Source organism: Thalassophryne amazonica, chromosome 1 (assembly GCF_902500255.1).
Source record: "Thalassophryne amazonica chromosome 1, fThaAma1.1, whole genome shotgun sequence".
NCBI lineage: Eukaryota > Metazoa > Chordata > Actinopteri > Batrachoidiformes > Batrachoididae > Thalassophryne > Thalassophryne amazonica.
The window spans coordinates 32,045,594-32,065,828 of NC_047103.1; positions in this window are offsets into that span (position 1 = coordinate 32,045,594).

The following is a 20,235-nucleotide window of genomic DNA, read 5'->3' on the forward strand; positions in this document are numbered from 1 at the left end:
TTGGGCGGAGGACAGGAATGCCATTCGACAGGAATGACATCTTGTCAGAACACTGGTCAGTGTGCGCAGTAATACATCTAAATGTGAAATGGTCAAATATTTTGCCACCGCTACCTCGATATTATATGGTCTGAAATCTCACACGATTAACCAATCAGATTTGTGTAATTGGATTAGAATGTAAAATATAAAATGTTCTCTTAGAACAATCATTTCTTGTAACAGAGTAGAATACAAGTAGCAAACAGGCCTGTCTTTGTAATAGCTTTTTGTGTGGAGACACTTATTTTGAACAAGTAATTGTTGGCATTATATGCATATGTTTACTATAAACAGACTATAATTTTTTTTTTATTATTTTGTATCTGTGTGTTTGCATTCTTAACAACCCACTGAGAGAATGAGTTCATGGTGTAGCTATTCACCATAAGTTGAACTGAACATCTGCTCTCAGAACAGTAGTAATAATCCGTAGTTTGGGAAACTATTCTTGGCTCTGCCACTGGACAGCCTTAACATGCTGCTGCTGTGGAGCAAATATCACCCATATCAAATTAAGAATCCCCTCCCCCCCCATGTTACCTTGGATTTAGCAGTTCAGATAAAAGGTGTGAACAGGAATTATTGAGTGTTAAAACATCAATGGCTCATGCCAAATGAGTTTTAATATCATCAATGGTTCATGCCAACGGAGTTTTATCATCATCAATGGATCACGCCAATGGAGTTTTATCATCATCAGTGGATCACGCCAATGGAGTTTTATCATCATCAATGGCTCACACCAACGGCATTTTATCATCATCAGTGGATCACGCCAATGGAGTTTTATCATCATCAGTGGATCACACCAACGGCATTTTATCATCATCAGTGGATCACGCCAATGGAGTTTTATCATCATCAATGGCTCACACCAACGGCATTTTATCATCATCAGTGGATCACACCAACGGAGTTTTATCATCATCAGTGGATCACGCCAATGGAGTTTTGTCATAATCAATGGCTCACGCCAATGGAGTTTTATCATCATCAATGGCTCACGCCAATGGAGTTTTATCATCATCAATGGATCACACCAACACAGTTTTAACATCATAAATGGCTCACGCCAAATGAGTTTTAATATCATCATTAGATTGTGCCAATGGAGTTTTATCATTATCAATGGATCACACCAACAGAGTTTTAACATCATCAATGGATCACACCAACAGTTTCAACATCATCAATGGATCACACCAACGGAGTTTTAACATCATCAATGGATCACACCAACAGTTTCAACATCATCAATGGATCACACCAACGGAGTTTTAACATCATCAATGGATCACACCAACAGAGTTTTGTCATCATCAATGGATCATGCCAACAGAGTTTTAACATCATCAATGGATCATGCCAACAGAGTTTTGTCATCATCAATGGATCACACCAACAGAGTTTTAACATCATCAATGGATCATGCCAACAGAGTTTTGTCATCATCAATGGATCACACCAACAGAGTTTTAACATCATCAATGGATCACGCCAACAGACTTTTAACACCATCAATTGATCACGCCAATGGAGTTTTGTCATCATCAATGGATCACACCAACAGAGTTTTAACATCATCAATGGATCATGCCAACAGAGTTTTGTCATCATCAATGGATCACACCAACAGAGTTTTAACATCATCAATGGATCACGCCAACAGACTTTTAACACCATCAATTGATCACGCCAATGGAGTTTTGTCATCATCAATGGATCACACCAACAGAGTTTTAACATCATCAATGGATCACGCCAACAGAGTTTTAACATCATCAATGGATCACGCCAACAGACTTTTAACACCATCAATTGATCACGCCAATGGAGTTTTGTCATCATCAATGGATCACACCAACAGAGTTTTAATATTATCAATGGCTCACGCCAGCTGAGTTTTAATATTATCAATGGATCGTAGAGAAGCTTGAATCTTCGACTGGACTGGGTTGCTTGACGTGAGGACGTTTTGCTTCAAATCACAGAAGCTTCCTCAGCTAAAATTCTTGCTCTGGTAGTCTGACTTCTGTCTTGACTCTTGTAGAGAAGAATAAACCAGAAGCCAACAAAAGCTGGAGTTTTTAACCTAACCAGACCCCTCCTACCGAGAGGCCGACTGCTATAGGCTAGTGACTAAACAATAGCTCTAATTAGCACCTATTGTGCACTCTCCTAATGATGGGATGGAAGCCTCCCCTGATGGCTCCCTTGACGACTCTCCTGATGACGTGAATGACTCATTACCATGAACAAAAGACTGAAACTGCTTAGACCTGAGTACCCCATTGTAAACAGGGGACAAACTGAATTTTATCATCGTCAATGGATCACAGCAACTGAGTTTTATCATCGTCAATGGATCATGCCAACATAGTTTTATTTCATCAATTGATCACACCAATGGAGATTTAAGATCATGAACGGATCCCACCGCCTTAGTTTTTAAACCACAAAGGGATCACTCCCAATGGTGCTTGAGCAGTACCAATGGATTGTGTAAGCAGAGTTTGAACAGCACCAATGGAGTAATAATAGCAGCTGAGCCAGCTGAGGTGGTTTCTGACATCTAGTGAGGATGCCTATGGTTGTCTCCTTAGAAGTCTTCCAGGCATGTCCAACTGGGAGGAGGCTCCAGAGATAGACCCAGAACATGCTGGAGGGAATTATATATCCCAGCTGGGTTGGGAATGTGTCAGGATTACAAGGTTGAGACTAGGTACATATGGGACGTGCAAAATGAAAGAAATGCAGCACGAAGATGGAGCTTTGCAGAACAAATCTCGCAACAGTCAAGTACAGATTGAAAACTTCTTTAGAAATCAGAAAGCTAAATACATGATTATAAAAGCCAATTCGGACATAAACATACTCTGTAAATATCTAAACAGCATCGGAAAAAACACACAGATTGAAAGCTTACCAGCTAACGACCGGACCATATGTTTGAAAGTTCTTCATGGAGGTGAAGAAAGCGAACAGGGCAACATCGTAAGTTTGCATGTTTATATATATATATATATATATATATATATATATATATATATATATATATATATATATATATATATATATATATATATATATATATATATATATAAAATAGCCATACAATAAATTAATTATTAACCTTGCTTGCATGGTCTGTATGGAAATATCAGACCTCTGTGTTTTTTGCATGCACCTCGCTGTGCTCTGTCCATACTGTCATGTCTCAGTCTGATATTTTCCCGTACTGACCTTGTGCTCAGTTAATAATCCTTTAGATGTTTGACCTGTCATATTGGATATTTGGTCAGTTGGTTTATCGCCTGGATTACTCAGACTTCTCAATACATTTTTGCAAAACTTGGTGTGGGGGCAGGGACATGGGGCATGAGCCAAGGAATAACTCACATGATGGTGCAGATTGTTCACTTTATTTACCACATTGAGATATGCCTTTTTTTGGTTCAGTTCATGTAAAATATAATTCAATGTTTAGAGTTATACATATGGTCAAGTTTTAAAATATCGGTTGGTCTTATTTGGATGAATTTATTGCACCTTGATGAAGGTACATGCTCTACTCAGTGCTAGTTCTGTCTGTTGTGCCATTTAAATATAGTTTAATGATCTCTTGTGTTGAATGAAACTTGATGAATGCTAATCAGATTGATCTGCTTATCTGTTTCTTCACAAAGTTGCCAAGTATTTTACAGGCAGCCATTCATTTATATGTAAATGGATAATGCCACTGTTGACACTTATTTTAATTACATGAAGTAGAGTTTTACTGTGTATATAAACAAGATACAGTGCTGTTAAAATAAATCACGATGCAAGCTGAATGCAGATTTTATCATATGTTGCTGTTGTTCTTTCAGCTGCTCCCAGTTTCTTGGTTGTCACCACAGTGGAACCGGTATCGATTGCTGACACAACTCCGGTGTATTTTTCACAGCATGACAATTCAACATTATCATATAGAAGCACATATGCTGTTGCTGTTATTTTGCTTTGTGAAATTTAGCATAACATCTCCCTATTAAATAACATCAATTCCTGTAGAATACATACTAAGTATGGAGCTATTGACACATATAGGAATTTTAATGAGATAACACTGGCAGCTGAGCGAGCACATCAGAGGGGCAAAGGAGGACCAAAACAACATAATGCTAGAAAAATATGATTCATGTATTTCAATATAGCAATGTAGTCTACAGTAACATCACTAGCGCAGCGGATAACTGAAAAAAATGCTTCAAATGGTGATGCAAGCATCAAATTTGGCACACATACTCCTTAGACATTACTCTTTTAAAAATGCCGGGTACCCACGTGAACTTTCAATAGGCGGCCAAGAAGGGGTCAGTTGAAGTATTACACAGGGGTCAAAATTTAAAAATGCTCCAATCATATTGAAAGTATTCCATATTATTTGTCTGATCATAAAGATTCCAAGAAGGTATAGTTTGGACTATCTGTGAATGAATGGTCTGGAGTTATGGGGTAAAAACAGCAAGAACACTGAGAAAGGTCAATTTCAGTTTGTACAGGGGTCAAAAGTTAAAGTTGCTCCAATTTTGGTAAAAAGTGGTGCAAATTACTGGTTGAGCTAATAGGATTAATAAACGCAATAGTTTTGACTGTGTTGCATGCTTGGTTTGCAAAGTAAAGGTTAAACAATATCAGCATCCATTGGATTCTATGACATGTGACATATGCTACCCTGTAACATGATAACTCAGCATGATATATGATGCAAACTATTCCTTTTTAAAACCATATTCACCCAACTAATAATTTGCATCACTTTTTACCAAAATTGGAGCAACTTTAACTTTTGACCCCTGTACAAATTGAAATTGACCTTTGTCACTGTTCTTGCTGTTTTTACCCCATAACTCTTTAACATTCATTCACAGATAGTCCAAACTATACCTTTTTGGAATCTTTATGATCAGACAAATAATATGGAATACCTTTCAATATGATTGGAGTATTTTTAAATTTTGACCCCTGTGTAATACTTCAATTGACCCCTTCTTGGCTGCATATTGAAAGTTCACGTGGGTACCCAACATTTTAAAAGAGTAATTTCTAAGGAGTATGTGTGCCAGATTTGGTGCTTGCATCACCATTTGAAGGATCCCTCAGTAAATATTCACTTATCTGCTGCACTACACAGTTTAATGAGAAATAAAAACTGTCAGATCCCTTTCCTTACCTCTGCAAAGGAAGTTGTTTTCCTGGATGTATGTCTGTTTGCTGATTGTCAGGGTCTCTCAAAAGGATATTGACCATTTTTGTACAGACCGATCAACTGGTGCATGTTGCCCAGTGATCACTTTTTTTTAGAATTCATATTGATTCCTTTAATCTTGATCCTGTCTTTGATCTGTAAACCTCACCCTTGGATCCTGTATTCAGAATTGTTGCCTGGATAAAACAAGGTCATAGGTTAGAATCTGGTGAATCACGATACTGATTATTAATCTTAATATGTCCATGTGCCAGAAGTAAACTGTGACCTAATCAGCATCACTTGTTGGGAAAAAAATAACACTTACAATCCAGACTCGGTAAATGATGGCCACAAAAACATATTGTAGTTATTCCAGGGTGGTAGCTATATATGCTCAATGAAGAAATGTAAAATTGCTCCAATATATTGAAATGTAGACCACATTATTTGTCTGGTCATAAAGATTCCAAAAAGCTATTGTGTGGACTATCTATGACTAAATGGTATGCAGTTATGGGGTAAAAACAGCGACGTTAAAGATATAGATTGATCTACCTGTTGGGCATTGCTGCCTGACGCATCTCCACCTGCACCTTGGTGCAGCTGCAACACCTCTGTAGGCATAAAAGGATCATCAGCTGGGGACCACCATTCATGAATGATTCACTCCTTCAACACCAGTACACTGATTTGATTGATTTGTTTATTTAGCACAAAATAAAACTCATACAAAAATAATGTATAAACATAAAACAATAAAAGGAAAAAAAATACATGAATAATGTGCAGGGGAGTGGTGGAAGCCAAAAAGGCTTATTGAAAACCCACTCCCGAACAAAAACAAACATAGCACAGCAGTATACAACAGTATTACACCAATTTATCCAGATAATATAAACAAGTCATTGTAAATACTCCTGGAGGATCTTTGCTTTTAGTCCACTTTTATATATATATATAAAGTGATGGATGGATGTACAAGATGTACCGTATCATTCCAAGATTTAACACTATGATATCTGATGTGATGCTGATAACGAGACACTCTATGCAAAGGTAAATACAAATGTGCAGCCTGCCTGGTCGGATAATTCCGAATTTGATGGTAATGCACAAAATAATATTTGATAAAGGAAGGCCACTTGATATCATAGAGAGCAGGATAGTCTTGCATGGCTCTGAACACATGATCAGATCTGGCAAGAGTAAAGTTTATATAATCTCCCTGGAAACTGGAATTCCCCCCACCCCAGGTTGACTCTCATGGCCACTCACTTCACTCATCTTCAGAAACCACATCACCCTCAGGTACAGTATGAACTGGTAGCTCCATATTTGATACTTTTAGTTGCCAAGGAGCTGGTTCTGATTGATCCTGGCCACGCCTTCTGTGAGCTGCTTCCTCACTGCTTCCCCTATCTGCTTGTCAGAGAGCTCTGCTGTGTAGGTTTGACCCAGGCTACGGATGGGCTGACTTGCCAGTAATGAGATCTCCTCACCACCTATGACAAAGATGATATGGTCATTCCTGACCCCTTTCCTCAGGGACAGAGTATGTGATTTGGTGGGTTTGAGCTTCATCCTTGCTCACCCCATAAGTTCATCAATCCTTGTATGGAGAATGGTGGTGATTTCATCCATATAATCTCTGACTGTGGTAGCTTTTGACATGATGGTAGCTTCATTCCTTCATCCATCTTCCTTGCCCCTTTGGGGATGATGTCAAAGGCTGCAACGAACAGGATGGGATAGATCAAGCATCCCATGGCAATGCCCACTTCTTTGAAGCACTTGGCTACCAGGACTCAGATGCATACATGGATGTATAGTGGGGGAAATAAGTATTTGATACACTGTTGATTTTGCAAGTTTCCCCACCTACAAAGAATGGAGAGGTCTGTAAATTTTATCATAGGTACACTTCAACTGTGAGAGACGGAATCATTAAAAAAAAAATAAAATCCAGAAAATCACATTGCATGACTTTTAAAAAATTTATTTGTGTTTTATTGCATGAAAAATTATTTGATACAATAGAAAAACAGAACTTAATATTTGGTACAGTAGCTTTGTTTGCAATTACAGAGGTCAGACATTTCATGTGGTTCTTCTTCTCCATATCTTTCAAGTGTCTGGGCTGTCACTGGGCAAAACTGTGTTTCACTTCCCTACAAAGATATTAATTTGGGTTCAGGTCTGGCTAGGCTTGCTAGGCCACTTCAGGACTCAGGTCATTGTCATGCTGGAAGACCCAGCCATGACCCATCTTCAGTGATCTTACTGAGGGACAGAGGTTGTTTGCCAAAATCTTGCGATACATGGCCCCATCCATCTTCCCTTTAATCCACAGAAAAGCATGCCCAAAGTTTGACGTTTCCATCCCATGCTTCACGGTTCGGACGATGTTCTTGGGTTGTACTCATCCTTCTTCTGCCTTGCCACAACTACCTATCAACTACCAAGTGGTAGTTGATATCAAAAAGCTCTATTTTGGTCTCATCTGACCACATGACCTTCTCCCATGATTCCTCTGGATGATCCAGATGGTCATTGGTGAACTTCAAATAGGCCTGGGCATGTGCTGGCATCAGCCGAGGGACCTTGTGTGCCCTGCAGGATTTTAAACCATAATGTCATAGTGTGTTACTAATGGTAACTTTTGCGAGTGTGGTCCCAGCTCTCTCCAGATCATTGTCCAGGTCCTCTAGTGTAGTTGTGGGCTGATTCCTGGCCTTTCTCAGAATCAAATTTACCCCACGTGGTGAGATCATGCATGGAGCCCCAGACTGAGGACGATTGACAGTCATCTTGCGTTCCTTCCATTTTCTAATAATTACAACAAGAGTTGTTGCCTTCTCACCAAGCTGCTTGCCTATTGCCCTCCAGCCCATCCCAGCCTTGTGCAGGTGTACAATTTTGTTCCTGGTGTCCATAGACAGGTCTTTGGTCTTGGCCATGGTGGATAAATTGGAGTGTGTTTGATTGAGTGTATTTACAGGTGTCTTTTATAGAGATAACGAGTTCAAACAGATGCAGTTAAAACAGCTAAAGAGTGCAGAATAGGAGAGCTTGTTAAAGAAAAACTAAAAGGTCTGTGAGAGCAAGAAATCTTGCTGGTTGGCAGGTAAATAAAATATGTCATGCAATAAAATGCAAATGAATTATTGAAAAATAATACAATGTGATTTTCTGGATTTTCTTTTTGGAGTATGTCTCTCACAGTTGAAGTGTACGTATGATAAAAATTACAGAGCTCTCCATTATTTGTAGATTGGGAAAACTTACAATATCGTCAGTGTATCAAATATTTATCTTACCCACTGTAGAAGTCTAAGGCATACTTGATGAGTTGAGTTGGTCCCATAGGCGTTGGCAAGGTCCATCCACACCACATGCAGGTTGCCTCTCTCTCTTGTAGCTCTCTGGAACTGCTCCCATATGACTGCATAGTGTTCCACGCACACTGGGGAGCCTGGCACGCCTGCCTTCTGGCAGCTGGTGTCGATGAACCCATTGCTGGGTTGAACAACCCCAGGTTTCTTTTCAGCACTGTAGCCAGGCTGACAAAGAGTCAGAGCTCTATTGAGCTGAGTATTCCATTAACTTTAACTAGTAATGACTCCATGACTTTCTTTGCTAACAAAATTTTAACTATTAGAGAAAAAATTACTCATAACCATCCCAAAGACGTATCGTTATCTTTGGCTGCTTTCAGTGATGCCGGTATTTGGTTAGACTCTTTCTCTCCGATTGTTCTGTCTGAGTTATTTTCATTAGTTACTTCATCCAAACCATCAACATGTTTATTAGACCCCATTCCTACCAGGCTGCTCAAGGAAGCCCTACCATTATTTAATGCTTCGATCTTAAATATGATCAATCTATCTTTGTTAGTTGGCTATGTACCACAGGCTTTTAAGGTGGCAGTAATTAAACCATTACTTAAAAAGCCATCACTTGACCCAGCTATCTTAGCTAATTATAGGCCAATCTCCAACCTTCCTTTTCTCTCAAAAATTCTTGAAAGGGTAGTTGTAAAACAGCTAACTGATCATCTGCAGAGGAATGGTCTATTTGAAGAGTTTCAGTCAGGTTTTAGAATTCATCATAGTACAGAAACAGCATTAGTGAAGGTTACAAATGATCTTCTTATGGCCTCGGACAGTGGACTCATCTCTGTGCTTGTTCTGTTAGACCTCAGTGCTGCTTTTGATACTGTTGACCATAAAATTTTATTACAGAGATTAGAGCATGCCATAGGTATTAAAGGCACTGCGCTGCGGTGGTTTGAATCATATTTGTCTAATAGATTACAATTTGTTCATGTAAATGGGGAATCTTCTTCACAGACTAAAGTTAATTATGGAGTTCCACAAGGTTCTGTGCTAGGACCAATTTTATTCACTTTATACATGCTTCCCTTAGGCAGTATTATTAGACGGTATTGCTTAAATTTTCATTGTTACGCAGATGATACCCAGCTTTATCTATCCATGAAGCCAGAGGACACACACCAATTAGCTAAACTGCAGGATTGTCTTACAGACATAAAGACATGGATGACCTCTAATTTCTGCTTTTAAACTCAGATAAAACTGAAGTTATTGTACTTGGCCCCACAAATCTAGAAACATGGTGTCTAACCAGATCCTTACTCTGGATGGCATTACCCTGACCTCTAGTAATACTGTGAGAAATCTTGGAGTCATTTTTGATCAGGATATGTCATTCAAAGCGCATATTAAACAAATATGTAGGACTGCTTTTTTGCATTTACGCAATATCTCTAAAATCAGAAAGGTCTTGTCTCAGAGTGATGCTGAAAAACTAATTCATGCATTTATTTCCTCTAGGCTGGACTATTGTAATTCATTATTATCAGGTTGTCCTAAAAGTTCCCTAAAAAGCCTTCAGTTAATTCAAAATGCTGCAGCTAGAGTACTGACGGGGACTAGAAGGAGAGAGCATATCTCACCCATATTGGCCTCTCTTCATTGGCTTCCTGTTAATTCTAGAATAGAATTTAAAATTCTTCTTCTTACTTATAAGGTTTTGAATAATCAGGTCCCATCTTATCTTAGGGACCTCGTAGTACCATATCACCCCAATAGAGCGCTTCGCTCTCAGACTGCAGGCTTACTTGTAGTTCCTAGGGTTGTAAGAGTAGAATGGGAGGCAGAGCCTTCAGCTTTCAGGCTCCTCTCCTGTGGAACCAGCTCCCAATTCAGATCAGGGAGACAGACACCCTCTCTACTTTTAAGATTAGGCTTAAAACTTTCCTTTTTGCTAAAGCTTATAGTTAGGGCTGGATCAGGTGACCCTGAACCATCCCTTAGTTATGCTGCTATAGACGTAGACTGCTGGGGGGTTCCCATGATGCATTGTTTCTTTCTCTTTTTGCTCTGTATGCACCACTCTGCATTTAGTCATTAGTGATCGATCTCTGCTCCCCTCCACAGCATGTCTTTTTCCTGGTTCTCTCCCTCAGCCCCAACCAGTCCCAGCAGAAGACTGCCCCTCCCTAAGCCTGGTTCTGCTGGAGGTTTCTTCCTGTTAAAAGGGAGTTTTTCCTTCCCACTGTAGCCAAGTGCTTGCTCACAGGCGGTCATTTTGACCGTTGGGGTTTTACATAATTATTGTATGGCCTTGCCTTGCAATATAAAGCGCCTTGGGGCAACTGTTTGTTGTGAATTGGCGCTATATAAAAAAATTGATTGATTGATTGATTGATTGATTGCTTGTGAAGTTGCTGGTCAACCTTTTTTGCAGGATGGAGAATAAAATCTTCCCTTCAACACAAAAATGGTAACAAATGTCAAATTTGATGCAATTTTTGGTACAAAATGGTGCAAATTATTGGTTGAAATAATAGAATTAATAAACTGAATAGTTTTGACCATGTTCAATCCTTCGTCTCCAAACTTATAGCCAAATAAGGTCCACTGGATTCTATGACATATGGTATGTTACCCTGTAACTTGATAACTAAGTATAACAGATGGTACAAAGTATTCTTTATTAAACCCTATTAACTCAACCAATGATGTGCATCACTTTTTACCAAAATTGGTACAATTTTAGCTTTTGAACCCTGTACAAATTAAAATGGACCATTTTCACTGTTTTTAAACCATAACCCCATAACATTCAGTCGTAGATAGTCACAACCATAACTTCTTTGTCATTGTTGCAATGACACAAGTAATTATGAGTGGAGCATTTTTAAATTTTGTCCCCTGTGCAATTTTTTTGTTCACACTTACCTGGCTACAGCTACCACATTGGGATGGCTATCATACATTTTTGTGTACACATCAAACTCACCAGTGTAAAACTAACATGGACAGTGTTAAATTACCACTGCCATTGTCTGTGTATTCCTCACTGACACAGTGTGGACTCATATAGACACTGTCAGTGCTAATTTAACACTGGTGATTTTGCTGTGTAGGTCATGGCATAGTGAGATTGGATTGTCATTTATTCCCATTAAGAGGTACCAAAAATCTGCTTGGCCCCTGTGGACTAAATCACAAAATCAAACCAAAAACAAACCAAACAACCAAAACAGAGAAAAACTATGAAGAAAACACATTCTTTGACAGATTTACATGAGTGATCAGGATCAAAGGTCTGCTATCAGGATCTAAGGTCAGCATCAAAGATAAACATCAAACATGAAGGACGAGGATCAAAGGTTAGCAGTCAGGATGAAACATAAGTGATCGAGAACAATCAAGATCACAGCCGCACATAATGAATTGGAGATGGCGCGGGGTCAGGGTGATGACACTCAAGAGTGAGCAGTCAGGTTGTAAAAATGATGTGCTTATCTCGTTAAAGCTTTGTTTTTGTATTTTGATAACGTTACTTTTATTCTTTTAAGACAAATGATGGTTAGTTTGCCATGTGGCTGGTGCCAATGGGCCTCATTTATCAACATATGTACGGCAAAATCCGTGCGCATATGAGGTGTACGGAAAAAGCCAATGCTGGTTTCGCATTTATAAATCCTGACGTGGGTGTACGCTGCACTCAAATCATACACCAAGTCAGGAGGTGGTGTATAATGAACACTAAATTCAAAACAGCTTCACATCACGCAGAAAGGTCAAAATAACGATCACAGCAATGTTTGAAACATCTTTATTTTTCCATATTGTCATTTATTTTGTTTAAAGTGTCATTCATTGACAGCAATGCTTTGTTAATATTTACAAGCTGCAGACATATCTTGTCCTTGTTGTGTGGGCCGCCAGAAGAGGAGGTACTGCTGGCCCACCACCAGAGGGCGCCCTGTCTGAAGTACGGGCTTCAGGCACGAGAGGGCGCTGCCGCCCCACAAGAGCAGCCGGGGTGACAGCTGTCACTCATCGGCTATGACAGCTGTCACCAATCATCTGCGCCTCACCCCTAATAAAAGCAGGACGACACCTCCACCACGTCGCCGAGATATCGTTCTACCAAGGAGGTAACTTTCTCAGCCTGAGTGTTACTAACGTTGTTTTCAGTAAATACGTTGTTGCAGCTGTCTTCCTGAAGAACCGGCGTATGCCGCTACTGCTTTGCTCTGCATCCCGCCAGATAAGTGATTGACAGTAGCTGCATGAGTGTGGATGAGAGGTGGAGGTGGAATAGCCACCATACTTGTTACGGGGCGTACACACACCCACACCTGACTGTTTTTGCTCTTCACCAGCAGTACCAGATCTGACACTCGGAGACGGTGGCCACCTGGGGGACTCGGAACCTGGCGGCTCCAGTATTCTCCTGGTTCGGTGGCGGAGGAAATCGTGGGGTTCCGGTTCTTCTCCAGACGGACGTCTCCTATCGTCGAGCCTGCCCACACGACACCTTGTTTGATTGACTTTGTATACATTCTATAATCTGCTGTGTGTAGTTGTGGCATTCACAACAGTAAAGTGTTCATATTTGACTTCTCCTATTGTCCGTTCATTTGCACCCCCTGTTGTGGGTCCGTGTCACTACACTTTCACAACAGTCCTGTCTTTGTAGGACCTCTTCTGTCAGGACCCGTGGTGACACACGGAATCTTGGTGTGGGGCCTGGGACTGGTTCCACACGCTCCGTGGTGTCAAGGTCTGTGCTTGTTCCAGCCTATTGTTTGTCCTGTGAGCTGGGACTTGGAGTTGGCTCGTCTTCTATAAATAAATATTATATTGAAAATCAAAGATTACCCATATGTTAAATTACATTGTTTATTCATTAAAATGAGTGCAATTGTATACAATTTAAAAAAAAAGAAAAATAAAACTCTTGAGTAAATATTATTAAGATTTTATCTTCCCTTGAGTAATTTAGACTTGTAAAAAGGTAATAACTCTGCCAGTGGGGCAAGTGTTTAAAGGAGTATGAGTAATATATTTTAAGTAACTTGATTTGTTTAATTTCATTTTTAATTTTGGGTGAAACACTTACCCCACTGGCAGATTTTTTTACTCATCAAAATTACTCAAATGAGGGTAAAATATTAATTTTGCACTGTAGGAAATGTATGTTAAGACATACCTGGAGGGCACTGGGGCATAATCATGAGTGTCTGTGTCACCGTCTGGCACAACACCTTCAAATGAGGCTGTACCAATCAGAGCCGTGACCCGCTCCTCAGCTGGGGTCAATTTTAATGTCTCATCTGGTTCTCCCCCTCCTGATTGCATTTGGGTTTGGCTCCTCTTCAGAGCTGCCACTCTATTTTTTTTTTTTGGTAGCTATTTTTAGGTCAGACCATTTTTTCTTTTTTTTTTTAAACCTGTAAATTCGTAGGCATAACGCACAAATTCTGATTGAATTAAATAAATGATCCATATTATTAAAAGAACTTACCTCATCAGGGGATCTAACAGCGGGCCCCACGCTGTTTACAAGGGCTGTGATTTCTTGCCATATTTTTTTTTTTTTTGAGCTCCTTTTATCCCACTTTTGAGGCTTCCAAATAAGACTATTTGATGGAGTTCTACCTCCTTGGTGAGGGTCTCCATTTCTAGCTCCTTGAAGTTTTTCCTTCTGCATTGTTACCGTCTTTCGCTTCTCAGTGTCGCAAAAAACAAGGCGTGGAAGTGCCCCGCGATGCATATTTATGGGTGTTCCTTTGATAATTACGATGACTTTCAGCCGCCGCATTTATCAATGGCTGCAGGTGCGTATGGTGGAATCTGGGCGGTGTACAATTTACATAAACACAGCGCGCCCCTATGCATATTTCACATTTGCACCCAAAATATACACACTACTCTGTGCAGCATTGATAAATGAGGTCCAATAAGACTTGGACAATTTGAAGTTACATTTGCTGTCAAACATCATTGCCAAAATTAATGTTATGTGCAAGTACACAGTACGTGGAGAGTGCCTGAAACCACAGACAGCAGAGGAGCTGATGGCACTGTATTGATTGCAATTAACCCATTACTGCACCTGGCAACCTAATAAAAACAGATAAACTAAAGACCTCAAACTAATTACACACAGAGCAGCATCATGCATTTTTTTTGTTCCATTGATTAAAGTTACGTTGATTTATGTAAAATAACCGAGTGATTCAAATACAAAACATATTGGCTTTGACAATACATAGAAGGGCAATATCAGAGCAGAAAATAGCAGGGAGTAACAGAGTGGAAAGGTGAGGGCGTGAAGCTTGAATGCTTCGGCGCCGTTGCTCCCACAAACAGCGCTGACCCTGAAAAACCTCTGCACAGTGGAAATCAGCTTGAAGAAACCCTTTTAGAGACCTCCTCAGTGGATTAATGCCATTTTGGTGTTCGGGGTCTCTCGCTCTCGCTTCATTGGTCTGCTTGCGTTCACGTGCACCGTCGTGTGTGTGTGTGTTTCTGTGCAATGTGTGCATTCGGCATTCACATGTGCCCGTAGGAGAGAGCAAGGGAGCAGGATGAAAGGCAGGCTGGCCAAAGCTCAGGAGGCAGAAATAATTTGATTGGTTGAATTAAACCTCAATAGGCAAGAGTCTGTGATCCACAGTTTTTTCGAGCACATCACGTTAACTGAATGTGATTGGTGAGGAGAGCACAGTGGTCGAAATGAGTTAAAAAAGTCATTATTTCTTTCATTTAATTACCTTCAACAAGGAGGGTGGATAGAACAGCCGACTCAAGTTGTTGGCGGGGAGTGAGCTTATGGATGTGTCCAATCTGAAAAATTAAGATCTTTGATTGAAGCAAACTTAGACTGCTGTTGGTGTCAAAATGTCTTGATAAATATGAGGTTCAGCCACTGGAGAGTCATGTCAACTCTAGGAGGTTACAGTGGTGTTGCGCCTTGCCAAAGGAGCTGGTCATTGACTTTGGGAAGTCAAGACCAAGTCCAAGACTAGTTCTCATCAAGGGAGCTGAGGTGGAGGCTGTGGATTCCTACAAGAACCTCGGGCTGTGGCTGGACAGCAAACTGGACTGGACAACCCACACCAGCCACCTGTACAGGAAGGGACAGAGCAGGCTGAACCTCCTGAGGAGGCTGCAGTCATTTAACATCTGCAGGAAACTCCTGTGGATGTTCTGCCAGTCCATAGTAACCAGCATCCTCTTTTACATCGTGGTGTGCTGGGGGGCAGCACATCCAAGAAGGACACATCCAGGGTGGACAAACTGATCAGGCGGGGTGGCTCTGTGTTTGGCATGAAGCTGGACTCTCTGGTGATGGTGGCAGAGAACACTGGACAAACTACTGGACATTATGGACGATGTCAGTCACCCTCTGCACACCGTCATCAGCAACCAGAGGAGCCTCTTCAGCCACAGACTGCTCCTTCTCAAGTGCAGGACCAGCAGACTGAAAAACTCCTTTATCCCTCAGGTCATCAGACTGTACAACTCCTCAGGGGGAGGAGGAGTAACAGGAAGACAGAGGACAGGAATGAGAGGAACAGTAGTAGCCAGTAAACCAGTATTTATCAATATGTCTGGTATTTACAGTATATTTGCAAATTGTTTTTCTTTTTTACATTCACTTTTAATACTCTGTGTTCTTCTTACCCTTTGTGCTGCTATACAATGCTGCTGGCACCTCAATTTCCCTGAGGGAGTCTTCCCAAAGGATCAATAAAGTTCTGTTTAATCTAAGTGCCCACACTACAGAACTGCCTTGGGTTATGGATGGCAGCCACCCAGACAGACAGCCAATCCATCCCTAGTACTTAAAAGTAACCATTTATCTGCCACAGCCAGGTGAAATGAGTTTGTTGAAATCTCCACATGGCCAAAATGTCATAGCTGGCATTCCTGTAGGTGTAATATGAATGCCTGTATATCCATTTTCTGAATGATGGTCATCCTACAACCCCTGGCAAAAACTATGCAATCACCGGCCTCGGAGGATGTTCATTCAGGTGTTTAATTTTGTAGAAAAAAAGCAGATCACAGACATGACACAAAACTAAAGTAATTTCAAATGGCAACTTTCTGGCTTTAAGAAACACTATAAGAAATCAAGAAAAAAAGATTGTGGCAGTCAGTAACGGTTACTTTTTTAGACCAAGCAGAGGAAAAAAAAATATGGAATCACTCAATTCTGAGGAAAAAATTATGGAATCACCCTGTAAATTTTCATCCCCAAAACTAACACCTGCATCATATCAGATCTGCTCGTTAGTCTGCATCTAAAAAGGAGTGAACACACCTTGGAGAGCTGTTGCACCAAGTGGACTGACATGAATCATGGCTCCAACATGAGAGATGTCAATTGAAACAAAGGAGAGGATTATCAAACTCTTAAAAGAGAGTAAATCATCACGCAATGTTGCAAAAGATGTTGGTTGTTCACAGTCAGCTGTGTCTAAACTCTGGACCAAATACAAACAACATGGGAAGGTTGTTAAAGGCAAACATACTGGTAGACCAAGGAAGACAAAGCGTCAAGACAGAAAACTTAAAGCAATATGTCTCAAAAATAAAAAAATGTACAACAAAACAAATGAGGAACGAATGGGAGGAAACTGGAGTCGACGTCTGTGACCGAACTGTAAGAAACCGCCTAAAGGAAATGGGATTTACATACAGAAAAGCTAAACGAAAGGCATCATTAACACCTAAACAGAAAAAAAACAAGGTTACAATGGGCTAAGGAAAAGCAATTGTGGACTGTGGATGACTGGATGAAAGTCATATTCAGTGATGAATCTCGAATCTGCATTGGGCAAGGTGATGATGCTGGAACTTTTGTTTGGTGCCTTTCCAATGAGATTTATAAAGATGACTGCCTGAAGAGAACATGTAAATTTCCATAGTCATTGATGATATGGGGCTGCATGTCAGGTAAAGGCACTGGGGAGATGGCTGTCATTACATCATCAATAAATGCACAAGTTTATGTTGATATTTTGGACAATTGAAAGGATGTTTGGGGATGATGAAATCATTTTTCAAGATGATAATGCATCTTGCCATAGAGCAAAAACTGCAAAAACATTCCTTGCAAAAAGACACATAGGGTCAATGTCATGGCATAGGGTCAATGTCAATGAGCAGATCTGATTTGATGCAGGTGTTAATTTGGGGGATGAAAATTTACAGGGTGATTCCATAATTTTTTCCTCAGAATTGAGTGATTCCATATTTTTTTCCTCTGCTTGGTCTAAAAAAGTAACCGTTACTGACTGCCACAATCTTTTTTCTTGATTTCTTATAGTGTTTCTTAAAGCCAGAAAGTTGCCAATTGAAATGACTTTAGTTTTGTGTCATTTCTGTGATCTGCTTTTTTTCTACAAAATTAAACAACTGAATGAACATCCTCTGAGGCTGGTGAGTCCATAATTTTTGCCAGGGGTTGTATATTGAAATGCACACAAACTATATTGGAATGTTTAGAAACATGGAGGTCACCTTGCTGAGTGGCAGCACATCTTGAAGGCAAACAGGATGTCTACCTGGTGGAAACTCCAGCTAATCTCATACCTGAATGACTGACATCCTGTATTGACATCTTCTTCTATATGCTGAGACAACTGTATGTGTGTATATGTCTCTCTCCAAAGGGCACCTCAGAATTGAGCCACACTTTGACATCAAGGTAGTGACACAGGGAGCTATTGTGGTGAAGTAGAAGTAGTTAAGGAGAGCAACACTTTTGTGCTGCAGAACTGATCGACACTTGACACACACATACACTTTTACATACAGAAACTGACATAGGGTATTGAGCATAGTAGTAGTAAGCTGTCTTTTCTTGAGGCAGCTTTAGTTGTGCCCTAACAGTTCTCTGGAATCCAGTATAGGTGGGATGTGATAATTTTCTTGGTGGAGTTGAAGTTTTCATTTCAGCCCCTGAATCAAACCTGCCCTGGTGCAAGTAATCAGCTAATACACTATAAAATAACTTTTAAATGCCAGAAACTCACTTTGGCAAGTGGCAAAATACCTTACTGACGATTACTGTTGATTTGGGTTCTGGAAAACCTTCTATCTTTATATATATATATATATATATATATATATATATATATATTCACGGATGCTCCTTATCTCATCCTTGATTGTGGCTCTGACACACACTAATCCTCACCCTCCCTCCTAGTGTTGCTCGTAGAGCCTCAGGCTGCTGGACTTTGGGGGGAAACATCCATGCATTGTGAGGAGTTTTCACGTCTTTACATGAGTAGCATGTATTTCCTCCTGTGGTCAACGAATCATCCCAGCTGGGTATCTGATGACTTTGATGGGTGTGAGTATTGATGGCTTGGCTTGCTCCTACCACTAAGCTGGCTTCTCTGTACCCGTCTTAGCTTCTAGAGATATTTTGCTGTGGCTGCTTTCTTGCATCTTTATCATGAAAATTCAGTAAGGTATATCTTATATTCCAATTCTAAGGTGGAACTATACTAGTATACTAAGGTATATCTAAATATCTAAAAGGAAAATAGAGGAGTAGAAAAGAATAGAGTAGAGCCACTTAGGTCCCTGGTCTTGAGAACCAGGGATTGTAGATTGAAAAGCTTTTTTATCCCATGGGAACTCTCCCTACACACCCAAGCAGCTCAAGAAAAAAAGTATATATAATAATAAATAATAAGACATAAGAAAGATAAGACACCACATATATAAAACTATATTTACATATTAAGGGTAATAAACATATACAATAAATCAAATCAAATCAATTGTATTTATGTAGCGCCAAATCACAACAAACAGTTGCCCCAAGGCGCTTTATATTGTAAGGCAAGGCCATACAATAATTACGGAAAATCCCCAGTGGTCAAAACGACCCCCTGTGAGCAAGCACTTGGCAACAGTGGGAAGGAAACACTCCCTTTTAACAAGAAGAAACCTCCAGCAGAACCAGGCTCAGGGAGGGGCAGTCTTCTGCTGGGACTGGTTGGGGCTGAGGGAGAGAACCAGGAAAAAGACATGCTGTGGAGGGGAGCAGAGATCAGTCACTAATGATTAAATGCAGAGTGGTGCATACAGAGCAAAAAGAGAAAGAAACACTCAGTGCATCATGGGAACCCCCCGGCAGTCTAAGTCTATAGCAGCATAACTAAGGGATGGTTCAGAGTCACCTGATCCAGCCCTAACTATAAGCTTTAGCAAAAAGGAAAGTTTTAAGCCTAATCCTAAAAGTAGAGAGGGTGTCTGTCTCCCTGATCTGAATTATGAGCTGGTTCCACAGGAGAGGAGCCTGAAAGCTGAAGGCTCTGCCTCCCATTCTACTCTTACAAACCCTAGGAACTACAAGTAAGCCTGCAGTCTGAGAGCGAAGCGCTCTATTGGGGTGATATGGTACTATGAGGTCCCTAAGATAAGATGGGACCTGATTATTCAAAATCTTATAAGTAAGAAGAAGAATTTTAAATTCTATTCTAGAATTAACAGGAAGCCAATGAAGAGAGGCCAATATGGGTGAGATATGATCTCTCCTTCTAGTCCCTGTCAGTACTCTAGCTGCAGCATTTTGAATTAACTGAAGGCTTTTCAGGGAACTTTTAGGAC